The sequence below is a fragment of the Schistocerca americana genome, unplaced genomic scaffold (genome assembly GCF_021461395.2).
Source record: "Schistocerca americana isolate TAMUIC-IGC-003095 unplaced genomic scaffold, iqSchAmer2.1 HiC_scaffold_103, whole genome shotgun sequence".
Classification (NCBI taxonomy): domain Eukaryota; kingdom Metazoa; phylum Arthropoda; class Insecta; order Orthoptera; family Acrididae; genus Schistocerca; species Schistocerca americana.
In genome coordinates, this window is record NW_025725080.1 from 36360 (window position 1) to 62456 (window position 26097).

At 43.9% G+C, this 26097-nt stretch overlaps 60 non-coding genes across 60 annotated transcripts; 30 read left to right on the forward strand and 30 right to left on the reverse strand.

Moving 5' to 3' along the window:
- Positions 1-172: 172 nt before the first annotated feature.
- Positions 173-261, forward strand: Trnay-gua. Its single transcript is given in 2 exon segments — positions 173-209; positions 226-261. It is a non-coding gene; the product is annotated as a tRNA-Tyr (tRNA).
- A 358-nt stretch (positions 262-619) lies between these two features.
- On the reverse strand, positions 620-691 carry Trnaq-cug. The gene has a single exon. It is a non-coding gene; the product is annotated as a tRNA-Gln (tRNA).
- Positions 692-939: 248 nt separating this feature from the next.
- Trnay-gua lies at positions 940-1028 on the forward strand. Its single transcript is given in 2 exon segments — positions 940-976; positions 993-1028. It is a non-coding gene; the product is annotated as a tRNA-Tyr (tRNA).
- A 358-nt stretch (positions 1029-1386) lies between these two features.
- On the reverse strand, positions 1387-1458 carry Trnaq-cug. Its single transcript has one exon. It is a non-coding gene; the product is annotated as a tRNA-Gln (tRNA).
- A 248-nt stretch (positions 1459-1706) lies between these two features.
- On the forward strand, positions 1707-1795 carry Trnay-gua. The gene is given in 2 exon segments: positions 1707-1743; positions 1760-1795. It is a non-coding gene; the product is annotated as a tRNA-Tyr (tRNA).
- A 358-nt stretch (positions 1796-2153) lies between these two features.
- Trnaq-cug lies at positions 2154-2225 on the reverse strand. The gene has a single exon. It is a non-coding gene; the product is annotated as a tRNA-Gln (tRNA).
- A 248-nt stretch (positions 2226-2473) lies between these two features.
- On the forward strand, positions 2474-2562 carry Trnay-gua. The gene is given in 2 exon segments: positions 2474-2510; positions 2527-2562. It is a non-coding gene; the product is annotated as a tRNA-Tyr (tRNA).
- Positions 2563-2920: 358 nt separating this feature from the next.
- Trnaq-cug lies at positions 2921-2992 on the reverse strand. Its single transcript has one exon. It is a non-coding gene; the product is annotated as a tRNA-Gln (tRNA).
- A 248-nt stretch (positions 2993-3240) lies between these two features.
- Trnay-gua lies at positions 3241-3329 on the forward strand. Its single transcript is given in 2 exon segments — positions 3241-3277; positions 3294-3329. It is a non-coding gene; the product is annotated as a tRNA-Tyr (tRNA).
- A 358-nt stretch (positions 3330-3687) lies between these two features.
- On the reverse strand, positions 3688-3759 carry Trnaq-cug. The gene has a single exon. It is a non-coding gene; the product is annotated as a tRNA-Gln (tRNA).
- Positions 3760-4007: 248 nt separating this feature from the next.
- On the forward strand, positions 4008-4096 carry Trnay-gua. Its single transcript is given in 2 exon segments — positions 4008-4044; positions 4061-4096. It is a non-coding gene; the product is annotated as a tRNA-Tyr (tRNA).
- A 358-nt stretch (positions 4097-4454) lies between these two features.
- On the reverse strand, positions 4455-4526 carry Trnaq-cug. Its single transcript has one exon. It is a non-coding gene; the product is annotated as a tRNA-Gln (tRNA).
- A 248-nt stretch (positions 4527-4774) lies between these two features.
- On the forward strand, positions 4775-4863 carry Trnay-gua. Its single transcript is given in 2 exon segments — positions 4775-4811; positions 4828-4863. It is a non-coding gene; the product is annotated as a tRNA-Tyr (tRNA).
- Positions 4864-5221: 358 nt separating this feature from the next.
- Positions 5222-5293, reverse strand: Trnaq-cug. The gene has a single exon. It is a non-coding gene; the product is annotated as a tRNA-Gln (tRNA).
- Positions 5294-5541: 248 nt separating this feature from the next.
- On the forward strand, positions 5542-5630 carry Trnay-gua. Its single transcript is given in 2 exon segments — positions 5542-5578; positions 5595-5630. It is a non-coding gene; the product is annotated as a tRNA-Tyr (tRNA).
- Positions 5631-5988: 358 nt separating this feature from the next.
- Trnaq-cug lies at positions 5989-6060 on the reverse strand. The gene has a single exon. It is a non-coding gene; the product is annotated as a tRNA-Gln (tRNA).
- A 248-nt stretch (positions 6061-6308) lies between these two features.
- Trnay-gua lies at positions 6309-6397 on the forward strand. Its single transcript is given in 2 exon segments — positions 6309-6345; positions 6362-6397. It is a non-coding gene; the product is annotated as a tRNA-Tyr (tRNA).
- A 358-nt stretch (positions 6398-6755) lies between these two features.
- On the reverse strand, positions 6756-6827 carry Trnaq-cug. Its single transcript has one exon. It is a non-coding gene; the product is annotated as a tRNA-Gln (tRNA).
- A 248-nt stretch (positions 6828-7075) lies between these two features.
- Positions 7076-7164, forward strand: Trnay-gua. The gene is given in 2 exon segments: positions 7076-7112; positions 7129-7164. It is a non-coding gene; the product is annotated as a tRNA-Tyr (tRNA).
- A 358-nt stretch (positions 7165-7522) lies between these two features.
- Trnaq-cug lies at positions 7523-7594 on the reverse strand. The gene has a single exon. It is a non-coding gene; the product is annotated as a tRNA-Gln (tRNA).
- Positions 7595-7842: 248 nt separating this feature from the next.
- Trnay-gua lies at positions 7843-7931 on the forward strand. Its single transcript is given in 2 exon segments — positions 7843-7879; positions 7896-7931. It is a non-coding gene; the product is annotated as a tRNA-Tyr (tRNA).
- A 358-nt stretch (positions 7932-8289) lies between these two features.
- On the reverse strand, positions 8290-8361 carry Trnaq-cug. The gene has a single exon. It is a non-coding gene; the product is annotated as a tRNA-Gln (tRNA).
- A 248-nt stretch (positions 8362-8609) lies between these two features.
- Trnay-gua lies at positions 8610-8698 on the forward strand. The gene is given in 2 exon segments: positions 8610-8646; positions 8663-8698. It is a non-coding gene; the product is annotated as a tRNA-Tyr (tRNA).
- Positions 8699-9056: 358 nt separating this feature from the next.
- Trnaq-cug lies at positions 9057-9128 on the reverse strand. Its single transcript has one exon. It is a non-coding gene; the product is annotated as a tRNA-Gln (tRNA).
- Positions 9129-9376: 248 nt separating this feature from the next.
- On the forward strand, positions 9377-9465 carry Trnay-gua. The gene is given in 2 exon segments: positions 9377-9413; positions 9430-9465. It is a non-coding gene; the product is annotated as a tRNA-Tyr (tRNA).
- A 358-nt stretch (positions 9466-9823) lies between these two features.
- Trnaq-cug lies at positions 9824-9895 on the reverse strand. The gene has a single exon. It is a non-coding gene; the product is annotated as a tRNA-Gln (tRNA).
- Positions 9896-10143: 248 nt separating this feature from the next.
- Positions 10144-10232, forward strand: Trnay-gua. Its single transcript is given in 2 exon segments — positions 10144-10180; positions 10197-10232. It is a non-coding gene; the product is annotated as a tRNA-Tyr (tRNA).
- Positions 10233-10590: 358 nt separating this feature from the next.
- Positions 10591-10662, reverse strand: Trnaq-cug. The gene has a single exon. It is a non-coding gene; the product is annotated as a tRNA-Gln (tRNA).
- Positions 10663-10910: 248 nt separating this feature from the next.
- Trnay-gua lies at positions 10911-10999 on the forward strand. Its single transcript is given in 2 exon segments — positions 10911-10947; positions 10964-10999. It is a non-coding gene; the product is annotated as a tRNA-Tyr (tRNA).
- A 358-nt stretch (positions 11000-11357) lies between these two features.
- Positions 11358-11429, reverse strand: Trnaq-cug. The gene has a single exon. It is a non-coding gene; the product is annotated as a tRNA-Gln (tRNA).
- Positions 11430-11677: 248 nt separating this feature from the next.
- Trnay-gua lies at positions 11678-11766 on the forward strand. Its single transcript is given in 2 exon segments — positions 11678-11714; positions 11731-11766. It is a non-coding gene; the product is annotated as a tRNA-Tyr (tRNA).
- A 358-nt stretch (positions 11767-12124) lies between these two features.
- On the reverse strand, positions 12125-12196 carry Trnaq-cug. The gene has a single exon. It is a non-coding gene; the product is annotated as a tRNA-Gln (tRNA).
- A 248-nt stretch (positions 12197-12444) lies between these two features.
- Trnay-gua lies at positions 12445-12533 on the forward strand. Its single transcript is given in 2 exon segments — positions 12445-12481; positions 12498-12533. It is a non-coding gene; the product is annotated as a tRNA-Tyr (tRNA).
- A 358-nt stretch (positions 12534-12891) lies between these two features.
- On the reverse strand, positions 12892-12963 carry Trnaq-cug. Its single transcript has one exon. It is a non-coding gene; the product is annotated as a tRNA-Gln (tRNA).
- Positions 12964-13211: 248 nt separating this feature from the next.
- Positions 13212-13300, forward strand: Trnay-gua. Its single transcript is given in 2 exon segments — positions 13212-13248; positions 13265-13300. It is a non-coding gene; the product is annotated as a tRNA-Tyr (tRNA).
- A 358-nt stretch (positions 13301-13658) lies between these two features.
- Trnaq-cug lies at positions 13659-13730 on the reverse strand. The gene has a single exon. It is a non-coding gene; the product is annotated as a tRNA-Gln (tRNA).
- A 248-nt stretch (positions 13731-13978) lies between these two features.
- On the forward strand, positions 13979-14067 carry Trnay-gua. The gene is given in 2 exon segments: positions 13979-14015; positions 14032-14067. It is a non-coding gene; the product is annotated as a tRNA-Tyr (tRNA).
- Positions 14068-14425: 358 nt separating this feature from the next.
- Trnaq-cug lies at positions 14426-14497 on the reverse strand. The gene has a single exon. It is a non-coding gene; the product is annotated as a tRNA-Gln (tRNA).
- A 248-nt stretch (positions 14498-14745) lies between these two features.
- On the forward strand, positions 14746-14834 carry Trnay-gua. The gene is given in 2 exon segments: positions 14746-14782; positions 14799-14834. It is a non-coding gene; the product is annotated as a tRNA-Tyr (tRNA).
- Positions 14835-15192: 358 nt separating this feature from the next.
- Trnaq-cug lies at positions 15193-15264 on the reverse strand. The gene has a single exon. It is a non-coding gene; the product is annotated as a tRNA-Gln (tRNA).
- A 248-nt stretch (positions 15265-15512) lies between these two features.
- Positions 15513-15601, forward strand: Trnay-gua. Its single transcript is given in 2 exon segments — positions 15513-15549; positions 15566-15601. It is a non-coding gene; the product is annotated as a tRNA-Tyr (tRNA).
- A 358-nt stretch (positions 15602-15959) lies between these two features.
- Positions 15960-16031, reverse strand: Trnaq-cug. The gene has a single exon. It is a non-coding gene; the product is annotated as a tRNA-Gln (tRNA).
- Positions 16032-16279: 248 nt separating this feature from the next.
- On the forward strand, positions 16280-16368 carry Trnay-gua. Its single transcript is given in 2 exon segments — positions 16280-16316; positions 16333-16368. It is a non-coding gene; the product is annotated as a tRNA-Tyr (tRNA).
- Positions 16369-16726: 358 nt separating this feature from the next.
- Positions 16727-16798, reverse strand: Trnaq-cug. Its single transcript has one exon. It is a non-coding gene; the product is annotated as a tRNA-Gln (tRNA).
- Positions 16799-17046: 248 nt separating this feature from the next.
- Positions 17047-17135, forward strand: Trnay-gua. Its single transcript is given in 2 exon segments — positions 17047-17083; positions 17100-17135. It is a non-coding gene; the product is annotated as a tRNA-Tyr (tRNA).
- Positions 17136-17493: 358 nt separating this feature from the next.
- Positions 17494-17565, reverse strand: Trnaq-cug. Its single transcript has one exon. It is a non-coding gene; the product is annotated as a tRNA-Gln (tRNA).
- Positions 17566-17813: 248 nt separating this feature from the next.
- Positions 17814-17902, forward strand: Trnay-gua. The gene is given in 2 exon segments: positions 17814-17850; positions 17867-17902. It is a non-coding gene; the product is annotated as a tRNA-Tyr (tRNA).
- A 358-nt stretch (positions 17903-18260) lies between these two features.
- Trnaq-cug lies at positions 18261-18332 on the reverse strand. Its single transcript has one exon. It is a non-coding gene; the product is annotated as a tRNA-Gln (tRNA).
- Positions 18333-18580: 248 nt separating this feature from the next.
- Trnay-gua lies at positions 18581-18669 on the forward strand. The gene is given in 2 exon segments: positions 18581-18617; positions 18634-18669. It is a non-coding gene; the product is annotated as a tRNA-Tyr (tRNA).
- Positions 18670-19027: 358 nt separating this feature from the next.
- Trnaq-cug lies at positions 19028-19099 on the reverse strand. Its single transcript has one exon. It is a non-coding gene; the product is annotated as a tRNA-Gln (tRNA).
- A 248-nt stretch (positions 19100-19347) lies between these two features.
- Trnay-gua lies at positions 19348-19436 on the forward strand. Its single transcript is given in 2 exon segments — positions 19348-19384; positions 19401-19436. It is a non-coding gene; the product is annotated as a tRNA-Tyr (tRNA).
- A 358-nt stretch (positions 19437-19794) lies between these two features.
- Trnaq-cug lies at positions 19795-19866 on the reverse strand. The gene has a single exon. It is a non-coding gene; the product is annotated as a tRNA-Gln (tRNA).
- A 248-nt stretch (positions 19867-20114) lies between these two features.
- Positions 20115-20203, forward strand: Trnay-gua. The gene is given in 2 exon segments: positions 20115-20151; positions 20168-20203. It is a non-coding gene; the product is annotated as a tRNA-Tyr (tRNA).
- A 358-nt stretch (positions 20204-20561) lies between these two features.
- On the reverse strand, positions 20562-20633 carry Trnaq-cug. The gene has a single exon. It is a non-coding gene; the product is annotated as a tRNA-Gln (tRNA).
- A 248-nt stretch (positions 20634-20881) lies between these two features.
- Trnay-gua lies at positions 20882-20970 on the forward strand. Its single transcript is given in 2 exon segments — positions 20882-20918; positions 20935-20970. It is a non-coding gene; the product is annotated as a tRNA-Tyr (tRNA).
- Positions 20971-21328: 358 nt separating this feature from the next.
- On the reverse strand, positions 21329-21400 carry Trnaq-cug. Its single transcript has one exon. It is a non-coding gene; the product is annotated as a tRNA-Gln (tRNA).
- Positions 21401-21648: 248 nt separating this feature from the next.
- Trnay-gua lies at positions 21649-21737 on the forward strand. The gene is given in 2 exon segments: positions 21649-21685; positions 21702-21737. It is a non-coding gene; the product is annotated as a tRNA-Tyr (tRNA).
- Positions 21738-22095: 358 nt separating this feature from the next.
- Positions 22096-22167, reverse strand: Trnaq-cug. Its single transcript has one exon. It is a non-coding gene; the product is annotated as a tRNA-Gln (tRNA).
- A 248-nt stretch (positions 22168-22415) lies between these two features.
- On the forward strand, positions 22416-22504 carry Trnay-gua. Its single transcript is given in 2 exon segments — positions 22416-22452; positions 22469-22504. It is a non-coding gene; the product is annotated as a tRNA-Tyr (tRNA).
- A 358-nt stretch (positions 22505-22862) lies between these two features.
- Positions 22863-22934, reverse strand: Trnaq-cug. Its single transcript has one exon. It is a non-coding gene; the product is annotated as a tRNA-Gln (tRNA).
- Between the last annotated feature and the right edge of the window lie 3163 nt (positions 22935-26097).

Genomic DNA, 26097 nt, shown 5'->3' on the forward strand with positions numbered 1-26097 from the left:
AACCTAATTGACACGATCGAGCATTATAATACTTAATCTGGGCAATGTTTGCACTTGCAGCCGATGACTGCATTTCCTGTGCGTCTATATGGCAGCGCTGAGTAGCAGTGTGTGGAAACGAAAGACAGGGACGGACGTAAAGCAATCAGTACGAATAAGAAAGTATGCAGAGCCTCTGGTAGCTCAGTTGGTAGAGCGGTGGACTGTAGTGGAGGATTCACAGTTATCCATAGGTCGCTGGTTCAAATCCGGCCCAGAGGACTGTTTTTCTAATCTCAGGAGCAAAGAGGCTCCAGAGCATGCCCACTCGGTCAGAACCTCCCTATGTTTTAAACCTGTTTTAAAGGAAATTCATTTGCTCAGCTTCTAGTAGCTAGTTGATAATCATGGGATTCTTAGCCTTCGTAGGATAATGATATTTCTTCGAATTATAGTAAAATTGCTTGCTCTTACAGGCATTACTCGTTTAATGTGCTATATAGGTCACATAGTCGCACCAATATTCAGCCGTTTCATAGACATCTCGTTTTTAATACAAACGTAGAAACTACACCCCTGAGCCTATCGCTGCTACTTCCTCGGCGAGAAACGCTTATTACAGAAAATTTAGACTAAACGAAGGTTCCACCGAGATTCGAACTCGGATCGCTGGATTCAGAGTCCAGAGTGCTAACCGCTACACCATGGAACCAGACAGGAGAATGGGACTCGTAAATACACTTAGCAGTGTTCTGACGTACTTCAGACACTTCCTACTTGCATTTTTTAACCTAATTGACACGATCGAGCATTATAAAACTTAATCTGGGCAATGTTTGCACTTGCAGCCGATGACTGCATTTCCTGTGCGTCTATATGGCAGCGCTGAGTAGCAGTGTGTGGAAACGAAAGACAGGGACGGACGTAAAGCAATCAGTACGAATAAGAAAGTATGCAGAGCCTCTGGTAGCTCAGTTGGTAGAGCGGTGGACTGTAGTGGAGGATTCACAGTTATCCATAGGTCGCTGGTTCAAATCCGGCCCAGAGGACTGTTTTTCTAATCTCAGGAGCAAAGAGGCTCCAGAGCATGCCCACTCGGTCAGAACCTCCCTATGTTTTAAACCTGTTTTAAAGGAAATTCATTTGCTCAGCTTCTAGTAGCTAGTTGATAATCATGGGATTCTTAGCCTTCGTAGGATAATGATATTTCTTCGAATTATAGTAAAATTGCTTGCTCTTACAGGCATTACTCGTTTAATGTGCTATATAGGTCACATAGTCGCACCAATATTCAGCCGTTTCATAGACATCTCGTTTTTAATACAAACGTAGAAACTACACCCCTGAGCCTATCGCTGCTACTTCCTCGGCGAGAAACGCTTATTACAGAAAATTTAGACTAAACGAAGGTTCCACCGAGATTCGAACTCGGATCGCTGGATTCAGAGTCCAGAGTGCTAACCGTTACACCATGGAACCAGACAGGAGAATGGGACTCGTAAATACACTTAGCAGTGTTCTGACGTACTTCAGACACTTCCTACTTGCATTTTTTAACCTAATTGACACGATCGAGCATTATAAAACTTAATCTGGGCAATGTTTGCACTTGCAGCCGATGACTGCATTTCCTGTGCGTCTATATGGCAGCGCTGAGTAGCAGTGTGTGGAAACGAAAGACAGGGACGGACGTAAAGCAATCAGTACGAATAAGAAAGTATGCAGAGCCTCTGGTAGCTCAGTTGGTAGAGCGGTGGACTGTAGTGGAGGATTCACAGTTATCCATAGGTCGCTGGTTCAAATCCGGCCCAGAGGACTGTTTTTCTAATCTCAGGAGCAAAGAGGCTCCAGAGCATGCCCACTCGGTCAGAACCTCCCTATGTTTTAAACCTGTTTTAAAGGAAATTCATTTGCTCAGCTTCTAGTAGCTAGTTGATAATCATGGGATTCTTAGCCTTCGTAGGATAATGATATTTCTTCGAATTATAGTAAAATTGCTTGCTCTTACAGGCATTACTCGTTTAATGTGCTATATAGGTCACATAGTCGCACCAATATTCAGCCGTTTCATAGACATCTCGTTTTTAATACAAACGTAGAAACTACACCCCTGAGCCTATCGCTGCTACTTCCTCGGCGAGAAACGCTTATTACAGAAAATTTAGACTAAACGAAGGTTCTACCGAGATTCGAACTCGGATCGCTGGATTCAGAGTCCAGAGTGCTAACCGTTACACCATGGAACCAGACAGGAGAATGGGACTCGTAAATACACTTAGCAGTGTTCTGACGTACTTCAGACACTTCCTACTTGCATTTTTTAACCTAATTGACACGATCGAGCATTATAAAACTTAATCTGGGCAATGTTTGCACTTGCAGCCGAGGACTGCATTTCCTGTGCGTCTATATGGCAGCGCTGAGTAGCAGTGTGTGGAAACGAAAGACAGGGACGGACGTAAAGCAATCAGTACGAATAAGAAAGTATGCAGAGCCTCTGGTAGCTCAGTTGGTAGAGCGGTGGACTGTAGTGGAGGATTCACAGTTATCCATAGGTCGCTGGTTCAAATCCGGCCCAGAGGGCTGTTTTTCTAATCTCAGGAGCAAAGAGGCTCCAGAGCATGCCCACTCGGTCAGAACCTCCCTATGTTTTAAACCTGTTTTAAAGGAAATTCATTTGCTCAGCTTCTAGTAGCTAGTTGATAATCATGGGATTCTTAGCCTTCGTAGGATAATGATATTTCTTCGAATTATAGTAAAATTGCTTGCTCTTACAGGCATTACTCGTTTAATGTGCTATATAGGTCACATAGTCGCACCAATATTCAGCCGTTTCATAGACATCTCGTTTTTAATACAAACGTAGAAACTACACCCCTGAGCCTATCGCTGCTACTTCCTCGGCGAGAAACGCTTATTACAGAAAATTTAGACTAAACGAAGGTTCCACCGAGATTCGAACTCGGATCGCTGGATTCAGAGTCCAGAGTGCTAACCGTTACACCATGGAACCAGACAGGAGAATGGGACTCGTAAATACACTTAGCAGTGTTCTGACGTACTTCAGACACTTCCTACTTGCATTTTTTAACCTAATTGACACGATCGAGCATTATAAAACTTAATCTGGGCAATGTTTGCACTTGCAGCCGATGACTGCATTTCCTGTGCGTCTATATGGCAGCGCTGAGTAGCAGTGTGTGGAAACGAAAGACAGGGACGGACGTAAAGCAATCAGTACGAATAAGAAAGTATGCAGAGCCTCTGGTAGCTCAGTTGGTAGAGCGGTGGACTGTAGTGGAGGATTCACAGTTATCCATAGGTCGCTGGTTCAAATCCGGCCCAGAGGACTGTTTTTCTAATCTCAGGAGCAAAGAGGCTCCAGAGCATGCCCACTCGGTCAGAACCTCCCTATGTTTTAAACCTGTTTTAAAGGAAATTCATTTGCTCAGCTTCTAGTAGCTAGTTGATAATCATGGGATTCTTAGCCTTCGTAGGATAATGATATTTCTTCGAATTATAGTAAAATTGCTTGCTCTTACAGGCATTACTCGTTTAATGTGCTATATAGGTCACATAGTCGCACCAATATTCAGCCGTTTCATAGACATCTCGTTTTTAATACAAACGTAGAAACTACACCCCTGAGCCTATCGCTGCTACTTCCTCGGCGAGAAACGCTTATTACAGAAAATTTAGACTAAACGAAGGTTCCACCGAGATTCGAACTCGGATCGCTGGATTCAGAGTCCAGAGTGCTAACCGTTACACCATGGAACCAGACAGGAGAATGGGACTCGTAAATACACTTAGCAGTGTTCTGACGTACTTCAGACACTTCCTACTTGCATTTTTTAACCTAATTGACACGATCGAGCATTATAAAACTTAATCTGGGCAATGTTTGCACTTGCAGCCGATGACTGCATTTCCTGTGCGTCTATATGGCAGCGCTGAGTAGCAGTGTGTGGAAACGAAAGACAGGGACGGACGTAAAGCAATCAGTACGAATAAGAAAGTATGCAGAGCCTCTGGTAGCTCAGTTGGTAGAGCGGTGGACTGTAGTGGAGGATTCACAGTTATCCATAGGTCGCTGGTTCAAATCCGGCCCAGAGGACTGTTTTCCTAATCTCAGGAGCAAAGAGGCTCCAGAGCATGCCCACTCGGTCAGAACCTCCCTATGTTTTAAACCTGTTTTAAAGGAAATTCATTTGCTCAGCTTCTAGTAGCTAGTTGATAATCATGGGATTCTTAGCCTTCGTAGGATAATGATATTTCTTCGAATTATAGTAAAATTGCTTGCTCTTACAGGCATTACTCGTTTAATGTGCTATATAGGTCACATAGTCGCACCAATATTCAGCCGTTTCATAGACATCTCGTTTTTAATACAAACGTAGAAACTACACCCCTGAGCCTATCGCTGCTACTTCCTCGGCGAGAAACGCTTATTACAGAAAATTTAGACTAAACGAAGGTTCCACCGAGATTCGAACTCGGATCGCTGGATTCAGAGTCCAGAGTGCTAACCGTTACACCATGGAACCAGACAGGAGAATGGGACTCGTAAATACACTTAGCAGTGTTCTGACGTACTTCAGACACTTCCTACTTGCATTTTTTAACCTAATTGACACGATCGAGCATTATAAAACTTAATCTGGGCAATGTTTGCACTTGCAGCCGATGACTGCATTTCCTGTGCGTCTATATGGCAGCGCTGAGTAGCAGTGTGTGGAAACGAAAGACAGGGACGGACGTAAAGCAATCAGTACGAATAAGAAAGTATGCAGAGCCTCTGGTAGCTCAGTTGGTAGAGCGGTGGACTGTAGTGGAGGATTCACAGTTATCCATAGGTCGCTGGTTCAAATCCGGCCCAGAGGACTGTTTTTCTAATCTCAGGAGCAAAGAGGCTCCAGAGCATGCCCACTCGGTCAGAACCTCCCTATGTTTTAAACCTGTTTTAAAGGAAATTCATTTGCTCAGCTTCTAGTAGCTAGTTGATAATCATGGGATTCTTAGCCTTCGTAGGATAATGATATTTCTTCGAATTATAGTAAAATTGCTTGCTCTTACAGGCATTACTCGTTTAATGTGCTATATAGGTCACATAGTCGCACCAATATTCAGCCGTTTCATAGACATCTCGTTTTTAATACAAACGTAGAAACTACACCCCTGAGCCTATCGCTGCTACTTCCTCGGCGAGAAACGCTTATTACAGAAAATTTAGACTAAACGAAGGTTCCACCGAGATTCGAACTCGGATCGCTGGATTCAGAGTCCAGAGTGCTAACCGTTACACCATGGAACCAGACAGGAGAATGGGACTCGTAAATACACTTAGCAGTGTTCTGACGTACTTCAGACACTTCCTACTTGCATTTTTTAACCTAATTGACACGATCGAGCATTATAAAACTTAATCTGGGCAATGTTTGCACTTGCAGCCGATGACTGCATTTCCTGTGCGTCTATATGGCAGCGCTGAGTAGCAGTGTGTGGAAACGAAAGACAGGGACGGACGTAAAGCAATCAGTACGAATAAGAAAGTATGCAGAGCCTCTGGTAGCTCAGTTGGTAGAGCGGTGGACTGTAGTGGAGGATTCACAGTTATCCATAGGTCGCTGGTTCAAATCCGGCCCAGAGGACTGTTTTTCTAATCTCAGGAGCAAAGAGGCTCCAGAGCATGCCCACTCGGTCAGAACCTCCCTATGTTTTAAACCTGTTTTAAAGGAAATTCATTTGCTCAGCTTCTAGTAGCTAGTTGATAATCATGGGATTCTTAGCCTTCGTAGGATAATGATATTTCTTCGAATTATAGTAAAATTGCTTGCTCTTACAGGCATTACTCGTTTAATGTGCTATATAGGTCACATAGTCGCACCAATATTCAGCCGTTTCATAGACATCTCGTTTTTAATACAAACGTAGAAACTACACCCCTGAGCCTATCGCTGCTACTTCCTCGGCGAGAAACGCTTATTACAGAAAATTTAGACTAAACGAAGGTTCCACCGAGATTCGAACTCGGATCGCTGGATTCAGAGTCCAGAGTGCTAACCGTTACACCATGGAACCAGACAGGAGAATGGGACTCGTAAATACACTTAGCAGTGTTCTGACGTACTTCAGACACTTCCTACTTGCATTTTTTAACCTAATTGACACGATCGAGCATTATAAAACTTAATCTGGGCAATGTTTGCACTTGCAGCCGAGGACTGCATTTCCTGTGCGTCTATATGGCAGCGCTGAGTAGCAGTGTGTGGAAACGAAAGACAGGGACGGACGTAAAGCAATCAGTACGAATAAGAAAGTATGCAGAGCCTCTGGTAGCTCAGTTGGTAGAGCGGTGGACTGTAGTGGAGGATTCACAGTTATCCATAGGTCGCTGGTTCAAATCCGGCCCAGAGGGCTGTTTTTCTAATCTCAGGAGCAAAGAGGCTCCAGAGCATGCCCACTCGGTCAGAACCTCCCTATGTTTTAAACCTGTTTTAAAGGAAATTCATTTGCTCAGCTTCTAGTAGCTAGTTGATAATCATGGGATTCTTAGCCTTCGTAGGATAATGATATTTCTTCGAATTATAGTAAAATTGCTTGCTCTTACAGGCATTACTCGTTTAATGTGCTATATAGGTCACATAGTCGCACCAATATTCAGCCGTTTCATAGACATCTCGTTTTTAATACAAACGTAGAAACTACACCCCTGAGCCTATCGCTGCTACTTCCTCGGCGAGAAACGCTTATTACAGAAAATTTAGACTAAACGAAGGTTCCACCGAGATTCGAACTCGGATCGCTGGATTCAGAGTCCAGAGTGCTAACCGTTACACCATGGAACCAGACAGGAGAATGGGACTCGTAAATACACTTAGCAGTGTTCTGACGTACTTCAGACACTTCCTACTTGCATTTTTTAACCTAATTGACACGATCGAGCATTATAAAACTTAATCTGGGCAATGTTTGCACTTGCAGCCGATGACTGCATTTCCTGTGCGTCTATATGGCAGCGCTGAGTAGCAGTGTGTGGAAACGAAAGACAGGGACGGACGTAAAGCAATCAGTACGAATAAGAAAGTATGCAGAGCCTCTGGTAGCTCAGTTGGTAGAGCGGTGGACTGTAGTGGAGGATTCACAGTTATCCATAGGTCGCTGGTTCAAATCCGGCCCAGAGGACTGTTTTCCTAATCTCAGGAGCAAAGAGGCTCCAGAGCATGCCCACTCGGTCAGAACCTCCCTATGTTTTAAACCTGTTTTAAAGGAAATTCATTTGCTCAGCTTCTAGTAGCTAGTTGATAATCATGGGATTCTTAGCCTTCGTAGGATAATGATATTTCTTCGAATTATAGTAAAATTGCTTGCTCTTACAGGCATTACTCGTTTAATGTGCTATATAGGTCACATAGTCGCACCAATATTCAGCCGTTTCATAGACATCTCGTTTTTAATACAAACGTAGAAACTACACCCCTGAGCCTATCGCTGCTACTTCCTCGGCGAGAAACGCTTATTACAGAAAATTTAGACTAAACGAAGGTTCCACCGAGATTCGAACTCGGATCGCTGGATTCAGAGTCCAGAGTGCTAACCGTTACACCATGGAACCAGACAGGAGAATGGGACTCGTAAATACACTTAGCAGTGTTCTGACGTACTTCAGACACTTCCTACTTGCATTTTTTAACCTAATTGACACGATCGAGCATTATAAAACTTAATCTGGGCAATGTTTGCACTTGCAGCCGATGACTGCATTTCCTGTGCGTCTATATGGCAGCGCTGAGTAGCAGTGTGTGGAAACGAAAGACAGGGACGGACGTAAAGCAATCAGTACGAATAAGAAAGTATGCAGAGCCTCTGGTAGCTCAGTTGGTAGAGCGGTGGACTGTAGTGGAGGATTCACAGTTATCCATAGGTCGCTGGTTCAAATCCGGCCCAGAGGACTGTTTTTCTAATCTCAGGAGCAAAGAGGCTCCAGAGCATGCCCACTCGGTCAGAACCTCCCTATGTTTTAAACCTGTTTTAAAGGAAATTCATTTGCTCAGCTTCTAGTAGCTAGTTGATAATCATGGGATTCTTAGCCTTCGTAGGATAATGATATTTCTTCGAATTATAGTAAAATTGCTTGCTCTTACAGGCATTACTCGTTTAATGTGCTATATAGGTCACATAGTCGCACCAATATTCAGCCGTTTCATAGACATCTCGTTTTTAATACAAACGTAGAAACTACACCCCTGAGCCTATCGCTGCTACTTCCTCGGCGAGAAACGCTTATTACAGAAAATTTAGACTAAACGAAGGTTCCACCGAGATTCGAACTCGGATCGCTGGATTCAGAGTCCAGAGTGCTAACCGTTACACCATGGAACCAGACAGGAGAATGGGACTCGTAAATACACTTAGCAGTGTTCTGACGTACTTCAGACACTTCCTACTTGCATTTTTTAACCTAATTGACACGATCGAGCATTATAAAACTTAATCTGGGCAATGTTTGCACTTGCAGCCGATGACTGCATTTCCTGTGCGTCTATATGGCAGCGCTGAGTAGCAGTGTGTGGAAACGAAAGACAGGGACGGACGTAAAGCAATCAGTACGAATAAGAAAGTATGCAGAGCCTCTGGTAGCTCAGTTGGTAGAGCGGTGGACTGTAGTGGAGGATTCACAGTTATCCATAGGTCGCTGGTTCAAATCCGGCCCAGAGGACTGTTTTTCTAATCTCAGGAGCAAAGAGGCTCCAGAGCATGCCCACTCGGTCAGAACCTCCCTATGTTTTAAACCTGTTTTAAAGGAAATTCATTTGCTCAGCTTCTAGTAGCTAGTTGATAATCATGGGATTCTTAGCCTTCGTAGGATAATGATATTTCTTCGAATTATAGTAAAATTGCTTGCTCTTACAGGCATTACTCGTTTAATGTGCTATATAGGTCACATAGTCGCACCAATATTCAGCCGTTTCATAGACATCTCGTTTTTAATACAAACGTAGAAACTACACCCCTGAGCCTATCGCTGCTACTTCCTCGGCGAGAAACGCTTATTACAGAAAATTTAGACTAAACGAAGGTTCCACCGAGATTCGAACTCGGATCGCTGGATTCAGAGTCCAGAGTGCTAACCGTTACACCATGGAACCAGACAGGAGAATGGGACACGTAAATACACTTAGCAGTGTTCTGACGTACTTCAGACACTTCCTACTTGCATTTTTTAACCTAATTGACACGATCGAGCATTATAAAACTTAATCTGGGCAATGTTTGCACTTGCAGCCGAGGACTGCATTTCCTGTGCGTCTATATGGCAGCGCTGAGTAGCAGTGTGTGGAAACGAAAGACAGGGACGGACGTAAAGCAATCAGTACGAATAAGAAAGTATGCAGAGCCTCTGGTAGCTCAGTTGGTAGAGCGGTGGACTGTAGTGGAGGATTCACAGTTATCCATAGGTCGCTGGTTCAAATCCGGCCCAGAGGGCTGTTTTTCTAATCTCAGGAGCAAAGAGGCTCCAGAGCATGCCCACTCGGTCAGAACCTCCCTATGTTTTAAACCTGTTTTAAAGGAAATTCATTTGCTCAGCTTCTAGTAGCTAGTTGATAATCATGGGATTCTTAGCCTTCGTAGGATAATGATATTTCTTCGAATTATAGTAAAATTGCTTGCTCTTACAGGCATTACTCGTTTAATGTGCTATATAGGTCACATAGTCGCACCAATATTCAGCCGTTTCATAGACATCTCGTTTTTAATACAAACGTAGAAACTACACCCCTGAGCCTATCGCTGCTACTTCCTCGGCGAGAAACGCTTATTACAGAAAATTTAGACTAAACGAAAGTTCCACCGAGATTCGAACTCGGATCGCTGGATTCAGAGTCCAGAGTGCTAACCGTTACACCATGGAACCAGACAGGAGAATGGGACTCGTAAATACACTTAGCAGTGTTCTGACGTACTTCAGACACTTCCTACTTGCATTTTTTAACCTAATTGACACGATCGAGCATTATAAAACTTAATCTGGGCAATGTTTGCACTTGCAGCCGATGACTGCATTTCCTGTGCGTCTATATGGCAGCGCTGAGTAGCAGTGTGTGGAAACGAAAGACAGGGACGGACGTAAAGCAATCAGTACGAATAAGAAAGTATGCAGAGCCTCTGGTAGCTCAGTTGGTAGAGCGGTGGACTGTAGTGGAGGATTCACAGTTATCCATAGGTCGCTGGTTCAAATCCGGCCCAGAGGACTGTTTTCCTAATCTCAGGAGCAAAGAGGCTCCAGAGCATGCCCACTCGGTCAGAACCTCCCTATGTTTTAAACCTGTTTTAAAGGAAATTCATTTGCTCAGCTTCTAGTAGCTAGTTGATAATCATGGGATTCTTAGCCTTCGTAGGATAATGATATTTCTTCGAATTATAGTAAAATTGCTTGCTCTTACAGGCATTACTCGTTTAATGTGCTATATAGGTCACATAGTCGCACCAATATTCAGCCGTTTCATAGACATCTCGTTTTTAATACAAACGTAGAAACTACACCCCTGAGCCTATCGCTGCTACTTCCTCGGCGAGAAACGCTTATTACAGAAAATTTAGACTAAACGAAGGTTCCACCGAGATTCGAACTCGGATCGCTGGATTCAGAGTCCAGAGTGCTAACCGTTACACCATGGAACCAGACAGGAGAATGGGACTCGTAAATACACTTAGCAGTGTTCTGACGTACTTCAGACACTTCCTACTTGCATTTTTTAACCTAATTGACACGATCGAGCATTATAAAACTTAATCTGGGCAATGTTTGCACTTGCAGCCGATGACTGCATTTCCTGTGCGTCTATATGGCAGCGCTGAGTAGCAGTGTGTGGAAACGAAAGACAGGGACGGACGTAAAGCAATCAGTACGAATAAGAAAGTATGCAGAGCCTCTGGTAGCTCAGTTGGTAGAGCGGTGGACTGTAGTGGAGGATTCACAGTTATCCATAGGTCGCTGGTTCAAATCCGGCCCAGAGGACTGTTTTTCTAATCTCAGGAGCAAAGAGGCTCCAGAGCATGCCCACTCGGTCAGAACCTCCCTATGTTTTAAACCTGTTTTAAAGGAAATTCATTTGCTCAGCTTCTAGTAGCTAGTTGATAATCATGGGATTCTTAGCCTTCGTAGGATAATGATATTTCTTCGAATTATAGTAAAATTGCTTGCTCTTACAGGCATTACTCGTTTAATGTGCTATATAGGTCACATAGTCGCACCAATATTCAGCCGTTTCATAGACATCTCGTTTTTAATACAAACGTAGAAACTACACCCCTGAGCCTATCGCTGCTACTTCCTCGGCGAGAAACGCTTATTACAGAAAATTTAGACTAAACGAAGGTTCCACCGAGATTCGAACTCGGATCGCTGGATTCAGAGTCCAGAGTGCTAACCGTTACACCATGGAACCAGACAGGAGAATGGGACTCGTAAATACACTTAGCAGTGTTCTGACGTACTTCAGACACTTCCTACTTGCATTTTTTAACCTAATTGACACGATCGAGCATTATAAAACTTAATCTGGGCAATGTTTGCACTTGCAGCCGATGACTGCATTTCCTGTGCGTCTATATGGCAGCGCTGAGTAGCAGTGTGTGGAAACGAAAGACAGGGACGGACGTAAAGCAATCAGTACGAATAAGAAAGTATGCAGAGCCTCTGGTAGCTCAGTTGGTAGAGCGGTGGACTGTAGTGGAGGATTCACAGTTATCCATAGGTCGCTGGTTCAAATCCGGCCCAGAGGACTGTTTTTCTAATCTCAGGAGCAAAGAGGCTCCAGAGCATGCCCACTCGGTCAGAACCTCCCTATGTTTTAAACCTGTTTTAAAGGAAATTCATTTGCTCAGCTTCTAGTAGCTAGTTGATAATCATGGGATTCTTAGCCTTCGTAGGATAATGATATTTCTTCGAATTATAGTAAAATTGCTTGCTCTTACAGGCATTACTCGTTTAATGTGCTATATAGGTCACATAGTCGCACCAATATTCAGCCGTTTCATAGACATCTCGTTTTTAATACAAACGTAGAAACTACACCCCTGAGCCTATCGCTGCTACTTCCTCGGCGAGAAACGCTTATTACAGAAAATTTAGACTAAACGAAGGTTCCACCGAGATTCGAACTCGGATCGCTGGATTCAGAGTCCAGAGTGCTAACCGTTACACCATGGAACCAGACAGGAGAATGGGACTCGTAAATACACTTAGCAGTGTTCTGACGTACTTCAGACACTTCCTACTTGCATTTTTTAACCTAATTGACACGATCGAGCATTATAAAACTTAATCTGGGCAATGTTTGCACTTGCAGCCGATGACTGCATTTCCTGTGCGTCTATATGGCAGCGCTGAGTAGCAGTGTGTGGAAACGAAAGACAGGGACGGACGTAAAGCAATCAGTACGAATAAGAAAGTATGCAGAGCCTCTGGTAGCTCAGTTGGTAGAGCGGTGGACTGTAGTGGAGGATTCACAGTTATCCATAGGTCGCTGGTTCAAATCCGGCCCAGAGGACTGTTTTTCTAATCTCAGGAGCAAAGAGGCTCCAGAGCATGCCCACTCGGTCAGAACCTCCCTATGTTTTAAACCTGTTTTAAAGGAAATTCATTTGCTCAGCTTCTAGTAGCTAGTTGATAATCATGGGATTCTTAGCCTTCGTAGGATAATGATATTTCTTCGAATTATAGTAAAATTGCTTGCTCTTACAGGCATTACTCGTTTAATGTGCTATATAGGTCACATAGTCGCACCAATATTCAGCCGTTTCATAGACATCTCGTTTTTAATACAAACGTAGAAACTACACCCCTGAGCCTATCGCTGCTACTTCCTCGGCGAGAAACGCTTATTACAGAAAATTTAGACTAAACGAAGGTTCCACCGAGATTCGAACTCGGATCGCTGGATTCAGAGTCCAGAGTGCTAACCGTTACACCATGGAACCAGACAGGAGAATGGGACTCGTAAATACACTTAGCAGTGTTCTGACGTACTTCAGACACTTCCTACTTGCATTTTTTAACCTAATTGACACGATCGAGCATTATAAAACTTAATCTGGGCAATGTTTGCACTTGCAGCCGATGACTGCATTTCCTGTGCGTCTATATGGCAGCGCTGAGTAGCAGTGTGTGGAAACGAAAGACAGGGACGGACGTAAAGCAATCAGTACGAATAAGAAAGTATGCAGAGCCTCTGGTAGCTCAGTTGGTAGAGCGGTGGACTGTAGTGGAGGATTCACAGTTATCCATAGGTCGCTGGTTCAAATCCGGCCCAGAGGACTGTTTTTCTAATCTCAGGAGCAAAGAGGCTCCAGAGCATGCCCACTCGGTCAGAACCTCCCTATGTTTTAAACCTGTTTTAAAGGAAATTCATTTGCTCAGCTTCTAGTAGCTAGTTGATAATCATGGGATTCTTAGCCTTCGTAGGATAATGATATTTCTTCGAATTATAGTAAAATTGCTTGCTCTTACAGGCATTACTCGTTTAATGTGCTATATAGGTCACATAGTCGCACCAATATTCAGCCGTTTCATAGACATCTCGTTTTTAATACAAACGTAGAAACTACACCCCTGAGCCTATCGCTGCTACTTCCTCGGCGAGAAACGCTTATTACAGAAAATTTAGACTAAACGAAGGTTCCACCGAGATTCGAACTCGGATCGCTGGATTCAGAGTCCAGAGTGCTAACCGTTACACCATGGAACCAGACAGGAGAATGGGACTCGTAAATACACTTAGCAGTGTTCTGACGTTCTTCAGACACTTCCTACTTGCATTTTGTAACCTAATTGACACGATCGAGCATTATAAAACTTAATCTGGGCAATGTTTGCACTTGCAGCCGATGACTGCATTTCCTGTGCGTCTATATGGCAGCGCTGAGTAGCAGTGTGTGGAAACGAAAGACAGGGACGGACGTAAAGCAATCAGTACGAATAAGAGAGTATGCAGAGCATCTGGTAGCTCAGTTGGTAGAGCGGTGGACTGTAGTGGAGGATTCACAGTTATCCATAGGTCGCTGGTTCAAATCCGGCCCAGAGGACTGTTTTTCTAATCTCAGGAGCAAAGAGGCTCCAGAGCATGCCCACTCGGTCAGAACCTCCCTATGTTTTAAACCTGTTTTAAAGGAAATTCATTTGCTCAGCTTCTAGTAGCTAGTTGATAATCATGGGATTCTTAGCCTTCGTAGGATAATGATATTTCTTCGAATTATAGTAAAATTGCTTGCTCTTACAATCATTACTCGTTTAATGTGCTATATAGGTCACATAGTCGCACCAATATTCAGCCGTTTCATAGACATCTCGTTTTTAATACAAACGTAGAAACTACACCCCTGAGCCTATCGCTGCTACTTCCTCGGCGAGAAACGCTTATTACAGAAAATTTAGACTAAACGAAGGTTCCACCGAGATTCGAACTCGGATCGCTGGATTCAGAGTCCAGAGTGCTAACCGTTACACCATGGAACCAGACAGGAGAATGGGACTCGTAAATACACTTAGCAGTGTTCTGACGTACTTCAGACACTTCCTACTTGCATTTTTTAACCTAATTGACACGATCGAGCATTATAAAACTTAATCTGGGCAATGTTTGCACTTGCAGCCGATGACTGCATTTCCTGTGCGTCTATATGGCAGCGCTGAGTAGCAGTGTGTGGAAACGAAAGACAGGGACGGACGTAAAGCAATCAGTACGAATAAGAAAGTATGCAGAGCCTCTGGTAGCTCAGTTGGTAGAGCGGTGGACTGTAGTGGAGGATTCACAGTTATCCATAGGTCGCTGGTTCAAATCCGGCCCAGAGGACTGTTTTTCTAATCTCAGGAGCAAAGAGGCTCCAGAGCATGCCCACTCGGTCAGAACCTCCCTATGTTTTAAACCTGTTTTAAAGGAAATTCATTTGCTCAGCTTCTAGTAGCTAGTTGATAATCATGGGATTCTTAGCCTTCGTAGGATAATGATATTTCTTCGAATTATAGTAAAATTGCTTGCTCTTACAGGCATTACTCGTTTAATGTGCTATATAGGTCACATAGTCGCACCAATATTCAGCCGTTTCATAGACATCTCGTTTTTAATACAAACGTAGAAACTACACCCCTGAGCCTATCGCTGCTACTTCCTCGGCGAGAAACGCTTATTACAGAAAATTTAGACTAAACGAAGGTTCCACCGAGATTCGAACTCGGATCGCTGGATTCAGAGTCCAGAGTGCTAACCGTTACACCATGGAACCAGACAGGAGAATGGGACTCGTAAATACACTTAGCAGTGTTCTGACGTACTTCAGACACTTCCTACTTGCATTTTTTAACCTAATTGACACGATCGAGCATTATAAAACTTAATCTGGGCAATGTTTGCACTTGCAGCCGATGACTGCATTTCCTGTGCGTCTATATGGCAGCGCTGAGTAGCAGTGTGTGGAAACGAAAGACAGGGACGGACGTAAAGCAATCAGTACGAATAAGAAAGTATGCAGAGCCTCTGGTAGCTCAGTTGGTAGAGCGGTGGACTGTAGTGGAGGATTCACAGTTATCCATAGGTCGCTGGTTCAAATCCGGCCCAGAGGACTGTTTTTCTAATCTCAGGAGCAAAGAGGCTCCAGAGCATGCCCACTCGGTCAGAACCTCCCTATGTTTTAAACCTGTTTTAAAGGAAATTCATTTGCTCAGCTTCTAGTAGCTAGTTGATAATCATGGGATTCTTAGCCTTCGTAGGATAATGATATTTCTTCGAATTATAGTAAAATTGCTTGCTCTTACAGGCATTACTCGTTTAATGTGCTATATAGGTCACATAGTCGCACCAATATTCAGCCGTTTCATAGACATCTCGTTTTTAATACAAACGTAGAAACTACACCCCTGAGCCTATCGCTGCTACTTCCTCGGCGAGAAACGCTTATTACAGAAAATTTAGACTAAACGAAGGTTCCACCGAGATTCGAACTCGGATCGCTGGATTCAGAGTCCAGAGTGCTAACCGTTACACCATGGAACCAGACAGGAGAATGGGACTCGTAAATACACTTAGCAGTGTTCTGACGTACTTCAGACACTTCCTACTTGCATTTTTTAACCTAATTGACACGATCGAGCATTATAAAACTTAATCTGGGCAATGTTTGCACTTGCAGCCGATGACTGCATTTCCTGTGCGTCTATATGGCAGCGCTGAGTAGCAGTGTGTGGAAACGAAAGACAGGGACGGACGTAAAGCAATCAGTACGAATAAGAAAGTATGCAGAGCCTCTGGTAGCTCAGTTGGTAGAGCGGTGGACTGTAGTGGAGGATTCACAGTTATCCATAGGTCGCTGGTTCAAATCCGGCCCAGAGGACTGTTTTTCTAATCTCAGGAGCAAAGAGGCTCCAGAGCATGCCCACTCGGTCAGAACCTCCCTATGTTTTAAACCTGTTTTAAAGGAAATTCATTTGCTCAGCTTCTAGTAGCTAGTTGATAATCATGGGATTCTTAGCCTTCGTAGGATAATGATATTTCTTCGAATTATAGTAAAATTGCTTGCTCTTACAGGCATTACTCGTTTAATGTGCTATATAGGTCACATAGTCGCACCAATATTCAGCCGTTTCATAGACATCTCGTTTTTAATACAAACGTAGAAACTACACCCCTGAGCCTATCGCTGCTACTTCCTCGGCGAGAAACGCTTATTACAGAAAATTTAGACTAAACGAAGGTTCCACCGAGATTCGAACTCGGATCGCTGGATTCAGAGTCCAGAGTGCTAACCGTTACACCATGGAACCAGACAGGAGAATGGGACTCGTAAATACACTTAGCAGTGTTCTGACGTACTTCAGACACTTCCTACTTGCATTTTTTAACCTAATTGACACGATCGAGCATTATAAAACTTAATCTGGGCAATGTTTGCACTTGCAGCCGATGACTGCATTTCCTGTGCGTCTATATGGCAGCGCTGAGTAGCAGTGTGTGGAAACGAAAGACAGGGACGGACGTAAAGCAATCAGTACGAATAAGAAAGTATGCAGAGCCTCTGGTAGCTCAGTTGGTAGAGCGGTGGACTGTAGTGGAGGATTCACAGTTATCCATAGGTCGCTGGTTCAAATCCGGCCCAGAGGACTGTTTTTCTAATCTCAGGAGCAAAGAGGCTCCAGAGCATGCCCACTCGGTCAGAACCTCCCTATGTTTTAAACCTGTTTTAAAGGAAATTCATTTGCTCAGCTTCTAGTAGCTAGTTGATAATCATGGGATTCTTAGCCTTCGTAGGATAATGATGTTTCTTCGAATTATAGTAAAATTGCTTGCTCTTACAGGCATTACTCGTTTAATGTGCTATATAGGTCACATAGTCGCACCAATATTCAGCCGTTTCATAGACATCTCGTTTTTAATACAAACGTAGAAACTACACCCCTGAGCCTATCGCTGCTACTTCCTCGGCGAGAAACGCTTATTACAGAAAATTTAGACTAAACGAAGGTTCCACCGAGATTCGAACTCGGATCGCTGGATTCAGAGTCCAGAGTGCTAACCGTTACACCATGGAACCAGACAGGAGAATGGGACTCGTAAATACACTTAGCAGTGTTCTGACGTACTTCAGACACTTCCTACTTGCATTTTTTAACCTAATTGACACGATCGAGCATTATAAAACTTAATCTGGGCAATGTTTGCACTTGCAGCCGATGACTGCATTTCCTGTGCGTCTATATGGCAGCGCTGAGTAGCAGTGTGTGGAAACGAAAGACAGGGACGGACGTAAAGCAATCAGTACGAATAAGAAAGTATGCAGAGCCTCTGGTAGCTCAGTTGGTAGAGCGGTGGACTGTAGTGGAGGATTCACAGTTATCCATAGGTCGCTGGTTCAAATCCGGCCCAGAGGACTGTTTTTCTAATCTCAGGAGCAAAGAGGCTCCAGAGCATGCCCACTCGGTCAGAACCTCCCTATGTTTTAAACCTGTTTTAAAGGAAATTCATTTGCTCAGCTTCTAGTAGCTAGTTGATAATCATGGGATTCTTAGCCTTCGTAGGATAATGATATTTCTTCGAATTATAGTAAAATTGCTTGCTCTTACAGGCATTACTCGTTTAATGTGCTATATAGGTCACATAGTCGCACCAATATTCAGCCGTTTCATAGACATCTCGTTTTTAATACAAACGTAGAAACTACACCCCTGAGCCTATCGCTGCTACTTCCTCGGCGAGAAACGCTTATTACAGAAAATTTAGACTAAACGAAGGTTCCACCGAGATTCGAACTCGGATCGCTGGATTCAGAGTCCAGAGTGCTAACCGTTACACCATGGAACCAGACAGGAGAATGGGACTCGTAAATACACTTAGCAGTGTTCTGACGTACTTCAGACACTTCCTACTTGCATTTTTTAACCTAATTGACACGATCGAGCATTATAAAACTTAACCTGGGCAATGTTTGCACTTGCAGCCGATGACTGCATTTCCTGTGCGTCTATATGGCAGCGCTGAGTAGCAGTGTGTGGAAACGAAAGACAGGGACGGACGTAAAGCAATCAGTACGAATAAGAAAGTATGCAGAGCCTCTGGTAGCTCAGTTGGTAGAGCGGTGGACTGTAGTGGAGGATTCACAGTTATCCATAGGTCGCTGGTTCAAATCCGGCCCAGAGGACTGTTTTTCTAATCTCAGGAGCAAAGAGGCTCCAGAGCATGCCCACTCGGTCAGAACCTCCCTATGTTTTAAACCTGTTTTAAAGGAAATTCATTTGCTCAGCTTCTAGTAGCTAGTTGATAATCATGGGATTCTTAGCCTTCGTAGGATAATGATATTTCTTCGAATTATAGTAAAATTGCTTGCTCTTACAGGCATTACTCGTTTAATGTGCTATATAGGTCACATAGTCGCACCAATATTCAGCCGTTTCATAGACATCTCGTTTTTAATACAAACGTAGAAACTACACCCCTGAGCCTATCGCTGCTACTTCCTCGGCGAGAAACGCTTATTACAGAAAATTTAGACTAAACGAAGGTTCCACCGAGATTCGAACTCGGATCGCTGGATTCAGAGTCCAGAGTGCTAACCGTTACACCATGGAACCAGACAGGAGAATGGGACTCGTAAATACACTTAGCAGTGTTCTGACGTACTTCAGACACTTCCTACTTGCATTTTTTAACCTAATTGACACGATCGAGCATTATAAAACTTAATCTGGGCAATGTTTGCACTTGCAGCCGATGACTGCATTTCCTGTGCGTCTATATGGCAGCGCTGAGTAGCAGTGTGTGGAAACGAAAGACAGGGACGGACGTAAAGCAATCAGTACGAATAAGAAAGTACGCAGAGCCTCTGGTAGCTCAGTTGGTAGAGCGGTGGACTGTAGTGGAGGATTCACAGTTATCCATAGGTCGCTGGTTCAAATCCGGCCCAGAGGACTGTTTTTCTAATCTCAGGAGCAAAGAGGCTCCAGAGCATGCCCACTCGGTCAGAACCTCCCTATGTTTTAAACCTGTTTTAAAGGAAATTCATTTGCTCAGCTTCTAGTAGCTAGTTGATAATCATGGGATTCTTAGCCTTCGTAGGATAATGATATTTCTTCGAATTATAGTAAAATTGCTTGCTCTTACAGGCATTACTCGTTTAATGTGCTAAATAGGTCACATAGTCGCACCAATATTCAGCCGTTTCATAGACATCTCGTTTTTAATACAAACGTAGAAACTACACCCCTGAGCCTATCGCTGCTACTTCCTCGGCGAGAAACGCTTATTACAGAAAATTTAGACTAAACGAAGGTTCCACCGAGATTCGAACTCGGATCGCTGGATTCAGAGTCCAGAGTGCTAACCGTTACACCATGGAACCAGACAGGAGAATGGGACTCGTAAATACACTTAGCAGTGTTCTGACGTACTTCAGACACTTCCTACTTGCATTTTTTAACCTAATTGACACGATCGAGCATTATAATACTTAATCTGGGCAATGTTTGCACTTGCAGCCGATGACTGCATTTCCTGTGCGTCTATATGGCAGCGCTGAGTAGCAGTGTGTGGAAACGAAAGACAGGGACGGACGTAAAGCAATCAGTACGAATAAGAAAGTATGCAGAGCCTCTGGTAGCTCAGTTGGTAGAGCGGTGGACTGTAGTGGAGGATTCACAGTTATCCATAGGTCGCTGGTTCAAATCCGGCCCAGAGGACTGTTTTTCTAATCTCAGGAGCAAAGAGGCTCCAGAGCATGCCCACTCGGTCAGAACCTCCCTATGTTTTAAACCTGTTTTAAAGGAAATTCATTTGCTCAGCTTCTAGTAGCTAGTTGATAATCATGGGATTCTTAGCCTTCGTAGGATAATGATATTTCTTCGAATTATAGTAAAATTGCTTGCTCTTACAGGCATTACTCGTTTAATGTGCTATATAGGTCACATAGTCGCACCAATATTCAGCCGTTTCATAGACATCTCGTTTTTAATACAAACGTAGAAACTACACCCCTGAGCCTATCGCTGCTACTTCCTCGGCGAGAAACGCTTATTACAGAAAATTTAGACTAAACGAAGGTTCCACCGAGATTCGAACTCGGATCGCTGGATTCAGAGTCCAGAGTGCTAACCGTTACACCATGGAACCAGACAGGAGAATGGGACTCGTAAATACACTTAGCAGTGTTCTGACGTACTTCAGACACTTCCTACTTGCATTTTTTAACCTAATTGACACGATCGAGCATTATAAAACTTAATCTGGGCAATGTTTGCACTTGCAGCCGATGACTGCATTTCCTGTGCGTCTATATGGCAGCGCTGAGTAGCAGTGTGTGGAAACGAAAGACAGGGACGGACGTAAAGCAATCAGTACGAATAAGAAAGTATGCAGAGCCTCTGGTAGCTCAGTTGGTAGAGCGGTGGACTGTAGTGGAGGATTCACAGTTATCCATAGGTCGCTGGTTCAAATCCGGCCCAGAGGACTGTTTTTCTAATCTCAGGAGCAAAGAGGCTCCAGAGCATGCCCACTCGGTCAGAACCTCCCTATGTTTTAAACCTGTTTTAAAGGAAATTCATTTGCTCAGCTTCTAGTAGCTAGTTGATAATCATGGGATTCTTAGCCTTCGTAGGATAATGATATTTCTTCGAATTATAGTAAAATTGCTTGCTCTTACAGGCATTACTCGTTTAATGTGCTATATAGGTCACATAGTCGCACCAATATTCAGCCGTTTCATAGACATCTCGTTTTTAATACAAACGTAGAAACTACACCCCTGAGCCTATCGCTGCTACTTCCTCGGCGAGAAACGCTTATTACAGAAAATTTAGACTAAACGAAGGTTCCACCGAGATTCGAACTCGGATCGCTGGATTCAGAGTCCAGAGTGCTAACCGTTACACCATGGAACCAGACAGGAGAATGGGACTCGTAAATACACTTAGCAGTGTTCTGACGTACTTCAGACACTTCCTACTTGCATTTTTTAACCTAATTGACACGATCGAGCATTATAAAACTTAATCTGGGCAATGTTTGCACTTGCAGCCGATGACTGCATTTCCTGTGCGTCTATATGGCAGCGCTGAGTAGCAGTGTGTGGAAACGAAAGACAGGGACGGACGTAAAGCAATCAGTACGAATAAGAAAGTATGCAGAGCCTCTGGTAGCTCAGTTGGTAGAGCGGTGGACTGTAGTGGAGGATTCACAGTTATCCATAGGTCGCTGGTTCAAATCCGGCCCAGAGGACTGTTTTTCTAATCTCAGGAGCAAAGAGGCTCCAGAGCATGCCCACTCGGTCAGAACCTCCCTATGTTTTAAACCTGTTTTAAAGGAAATTCATTTGCTCAGCTTCTAGTAGCTAGTTGATAATCATGGGATTCTTAGCCTTCGTAGGATAATGATATTTCTTCGAATTATAGTAAAATTGCTTGCTCTTACAGGCATTACTCGTTTAATGTGCTATATAGGTCACATAGTCGCACCAATATTCAGCCGTTTCATAGACATCTCGTTTTTAATACAAACGTAGAAACTACACCCCTGAGCCTATCGCTGCTACTTCCTCGGCGAGAAACGCTTATTACAGAAAATTTAGACTAAACGAAGGTTCCACCGAGATTCGAACTCGGATCGCTGGATTCAGAGTCCAGAGTGCTAACCGTTACACCATGGAACCAGACAGGAGAATGGGACTCGTAAATACACTTAGCAGTGTTCTGACGTACTTCAGACACTTCCTACTTGCATTTTTTAACCTAATTGACACGATCGAGCATTATAAAACTTAATCTGGGCAATGTTTGCACTTGCAGCCGATGACTGCATTTCCTGTGCGTCTATATGGCAGCGCTGAGTAGCAGTGTGTGGAAACGAAAGACAGGGACGGACGTAAAGCAATCAGTACGAATAAGAAAGTATGCAGAGCCTCTGGTAGCTCAGTTGGTAGAGCGGTGGACTGTAGTGGAGGATTCACAGTTATCCATAGGTCGCTGGTTCAAATCCGGCCCAGAGGACTGTTTTTCTAATCTCAGGAGCAAAGAGGCTCCAGAGCATGCCCACTCGGTCAGAACCTCCCTATGTTTTAAACCTGTTTTAAAGGAAATTCATTTGCTCAGCTTCTAGTAGCTAGTTGATAATCATGGGATTCTTAGCCTTCGTAGGATAATGATATTTCTTCGAATTATAGTAAAATTGCTTGCTCTTACAGGCATTACTCGTTTAATGTGCTATATAGGTCACATAGTCGCACCAATATTCAGCCGTTTCATAGACATCTCGTTTTTAATACAAACGTAGAAACTACACCCCTGAGCCTATCGCTGCTACTTCCTCGGCGAGAAACGCTTATTACAGAAAATTTAGACTAAACGAAGGTTCCACCGAGATTCGAACTCGGATCGCTGGATTCAGAGTCCAGAGTGCTAACCGTTACACCATGGAACCAGACAGGAGAATGGGACTCGTAAGTACACTTAGCAGTGTTCTGACGTACTTCAGACACTTCCTACTTGCATTTTTTAACCTAATTGACACGATCGAGCATTATAAAACTTAATCTGGGCAATGTTTGCACTTGCAGCCGATGACTGCATTTCCTGTGCGTCTATATGGCAGCGCTGAGTAGCAGTGTGTGGAAACGAAAGACAGGGACGGACGTAAAGCAATCAGTACGAATAAGAAAGTATGCAGAGCCTCTGGTAGCTCAGTTGGACGCAGTCGGCTTTTGGCGGCCGTGGTGTGCGGACCTCCGGCGTGTGCTGTGCGCTGCGGTCTGCTGCGCTCCGCTCGGTAAGTCAAGCGCCTGTTGCAGTAGTTACTGCGTTATTTGAGACTCTTGATGGATTCATATTAGAAGGAGAGATGGATCAGCCTAATAGGAGAGACACATTGAAATTTGTTTTTGACCAGAAAGGGCAGAGACCGAATTCTTTCGAAATTGAGACGTGGTTAGAAGAAGTTGTGAAAATTTCGTTTGAGGATATTATAGGTATTCACCTTTCAATTGTGAGTAGTATTGTGTATGTCAAGCTTAAAAACACGGAATTGTGTGACAAAATTGTTGAATCTAGTGGCGGAACATTTAAGTTCAAACATCACGATGGCAATGTTAGTGAAGTTCGTGTTACGCATGCTGGCTTTGGATTAAGAACTGTCCGTATCTTTGAGCTACCATTTGAAATCACCGCTGAGCAGATCAATTCCGTGATAGCTCCTTATGGGAGAATAATTAGCAATTTTGCAGAAAAGTGGACTGTTGCTCACAAGTTCCCCGTCTTGAATGGTATCAGGCAACTGCGAGTGGATTTACACAAGCACATACCCTCGTATATAAATGTTTGTGGTTATCGGGCTATAGTCATATATGATGGGCAGCCAAGAACCTGCGCGTCTTGCGGCGGCACAGGCCACGTCCGCTCGCAGTGTATACAACGCCGAGTGGCCCAGCTACCTGCGGGCGAAGCAGTGAGACCCCCTGCCATGTCAACGTTGCCTTTAACTTACGCAGCGGCAGCCGCTGGACAACTCCATACGCGTGACGCTCCTGACGCTACTCGGGACGCTATCCAGGATGATGCAGCTCGCGACAATGAAGTGATAATGGAAGTTAGCGACTCGACGGGGACAACACAGCCAAAGAGTCAAGAAAAAGAACCAAATATCTCTGTTCAAATAGAACAAACTCCTGAACCGGTTATAGTCCTTCAGAATGAGCAGTCTCCAGAAAACCACAAGGAAATCAACCCATCACTTGCCAGAGAACAAGACCGAGCGCAAGAAACCCAAGATGTAATGGAAAACGATGAAACCTCCCCAAGAGTCAGTCCTCCAAGGAAACATAAAAAGAGGAGACTAGCTCATAAGGGAGCTGAACAACTGGCACCCCCTTTGCGAGAAAAAGCAAAGCAGATTAGCAACAAACTGCATGAAGAACAACATCGTAATCCGGTTCTGAGTATGCAGGTACCTGACCCCTTGCAAGCCAAATCAAATACACCATGCCCCATGTCAACGGAGCAGTCGTCAAACGAGGGGTTGAAGCTGATAGTAAATTTCGATGCAGACAAGGTTTTCCCTGATACTAGAAATGCAGAAAAAGAGACATCGAAAGCTAATCAACACAAAACCTGGGCTGATGAATCGGATGAAATGCATCAAGATGAAGAATTGAACGAAACTGGAGGAACGGAACAGACTTCTGCCCCAAGAGATCAACTGAAGGCGATGAATACATCATTGCCGGAACATACATGTGAAAAAGGATTTTCCTCCGACAGCACTTCGTATGACGAATACTGACTTCGGTAATGAATAGGACAATATGAACGCAACGCAAGCCTACAAAATCGCTACGTTGAACATTAATAAGATACGCTCATCCCTGCATTTACAACATCTGCAAGACTTTCTATACGCTGCTGACGTTGATATACTACTGTTACAGGAAGTAACAGATATTAAATTAGAGAAGATACGTGGATACAACGCCACAATAAACCCCGGTTACGGTGCAGAGCTGGGAACCGCAATTCTCACGAAAGAAGGCATCCGTGTCACACAAATAGCAAAACTAGAAAACAGCAGAGGGGTTGCAGTGACTGTTAACAATGCCCGCATCATCAACGTTTATGCACCGTCAGGCAACAATAACAGGCGTGCTAGAGCGGATTTTTTTAGAAGGGAAATCGTTCATCTCTTCGGTACACGTCAAGATTATATAATCCTAGCCGGCGATTTTAATTCTGTACTTAGCCCGAAAGACCAGACACCGAATTTCAACAAGTCCGTAGAACTGGAAAGAATAGTCCACCAAATGCAGTTAACCGATACCTGGGAACATACCCATGGCGCACAGGCCGGTTTCACATATTTTAACAGTCACTCAGCAAGCAGGCTAGACAGAATTTACGTGTCGTCCAACCTTAAGAACCATGTACTCCAGTCTGAGGTCTGGCCCACTATGTTTTCTGACCATGCCGCGTACATCACCACAGTAAATTTGGAAAAACAAGAGACTTACCGAGCGAGGGGCATATGGAAACTCAACATTACACATCTCCAAGATGAGGAATGTCGCGTAGCATTTACTAATGTGTGGCAAGAATGCGAGAAACGATTCCCGCGATACAGTTCTGCCATAGCTTGGTGGTTACAATGTGCGAAGCCTAAAATAAGAAGAATGCTGATGGATTACTCGCGACAGAAAAGTTTCTGGATTAAAAAGACGACTGAATTTTATTTTAGCTGCCTTAGAGACCTGTACACCTTGGACACACGATTAATGGAGAACTTTAGCCGGATTCAGAAAGTCAAAGCAAAACTTTTGGCGCTGAAGCGGCGACAGTCAGAAGGTTTTAAAGTCAGAGCGAGACTACACAACATTGTAGAAGGGGAAGAAACGGCTATGTACCATGTAATGCGTGAGAATAAGAGAGGAAACAGAAAAATACTGACAGAAGTTAAGTTACCTGATGGGACCAGGCACACAAAACAGCATGAAATTCAAAACGCTGTTCATAAATATATCTCAGATATGATGTCCACCAAACCTACCGTCGACGAGGCGCGGCGTGATCTTGTTAGAAACGTATCAGGACGAATCAGTACA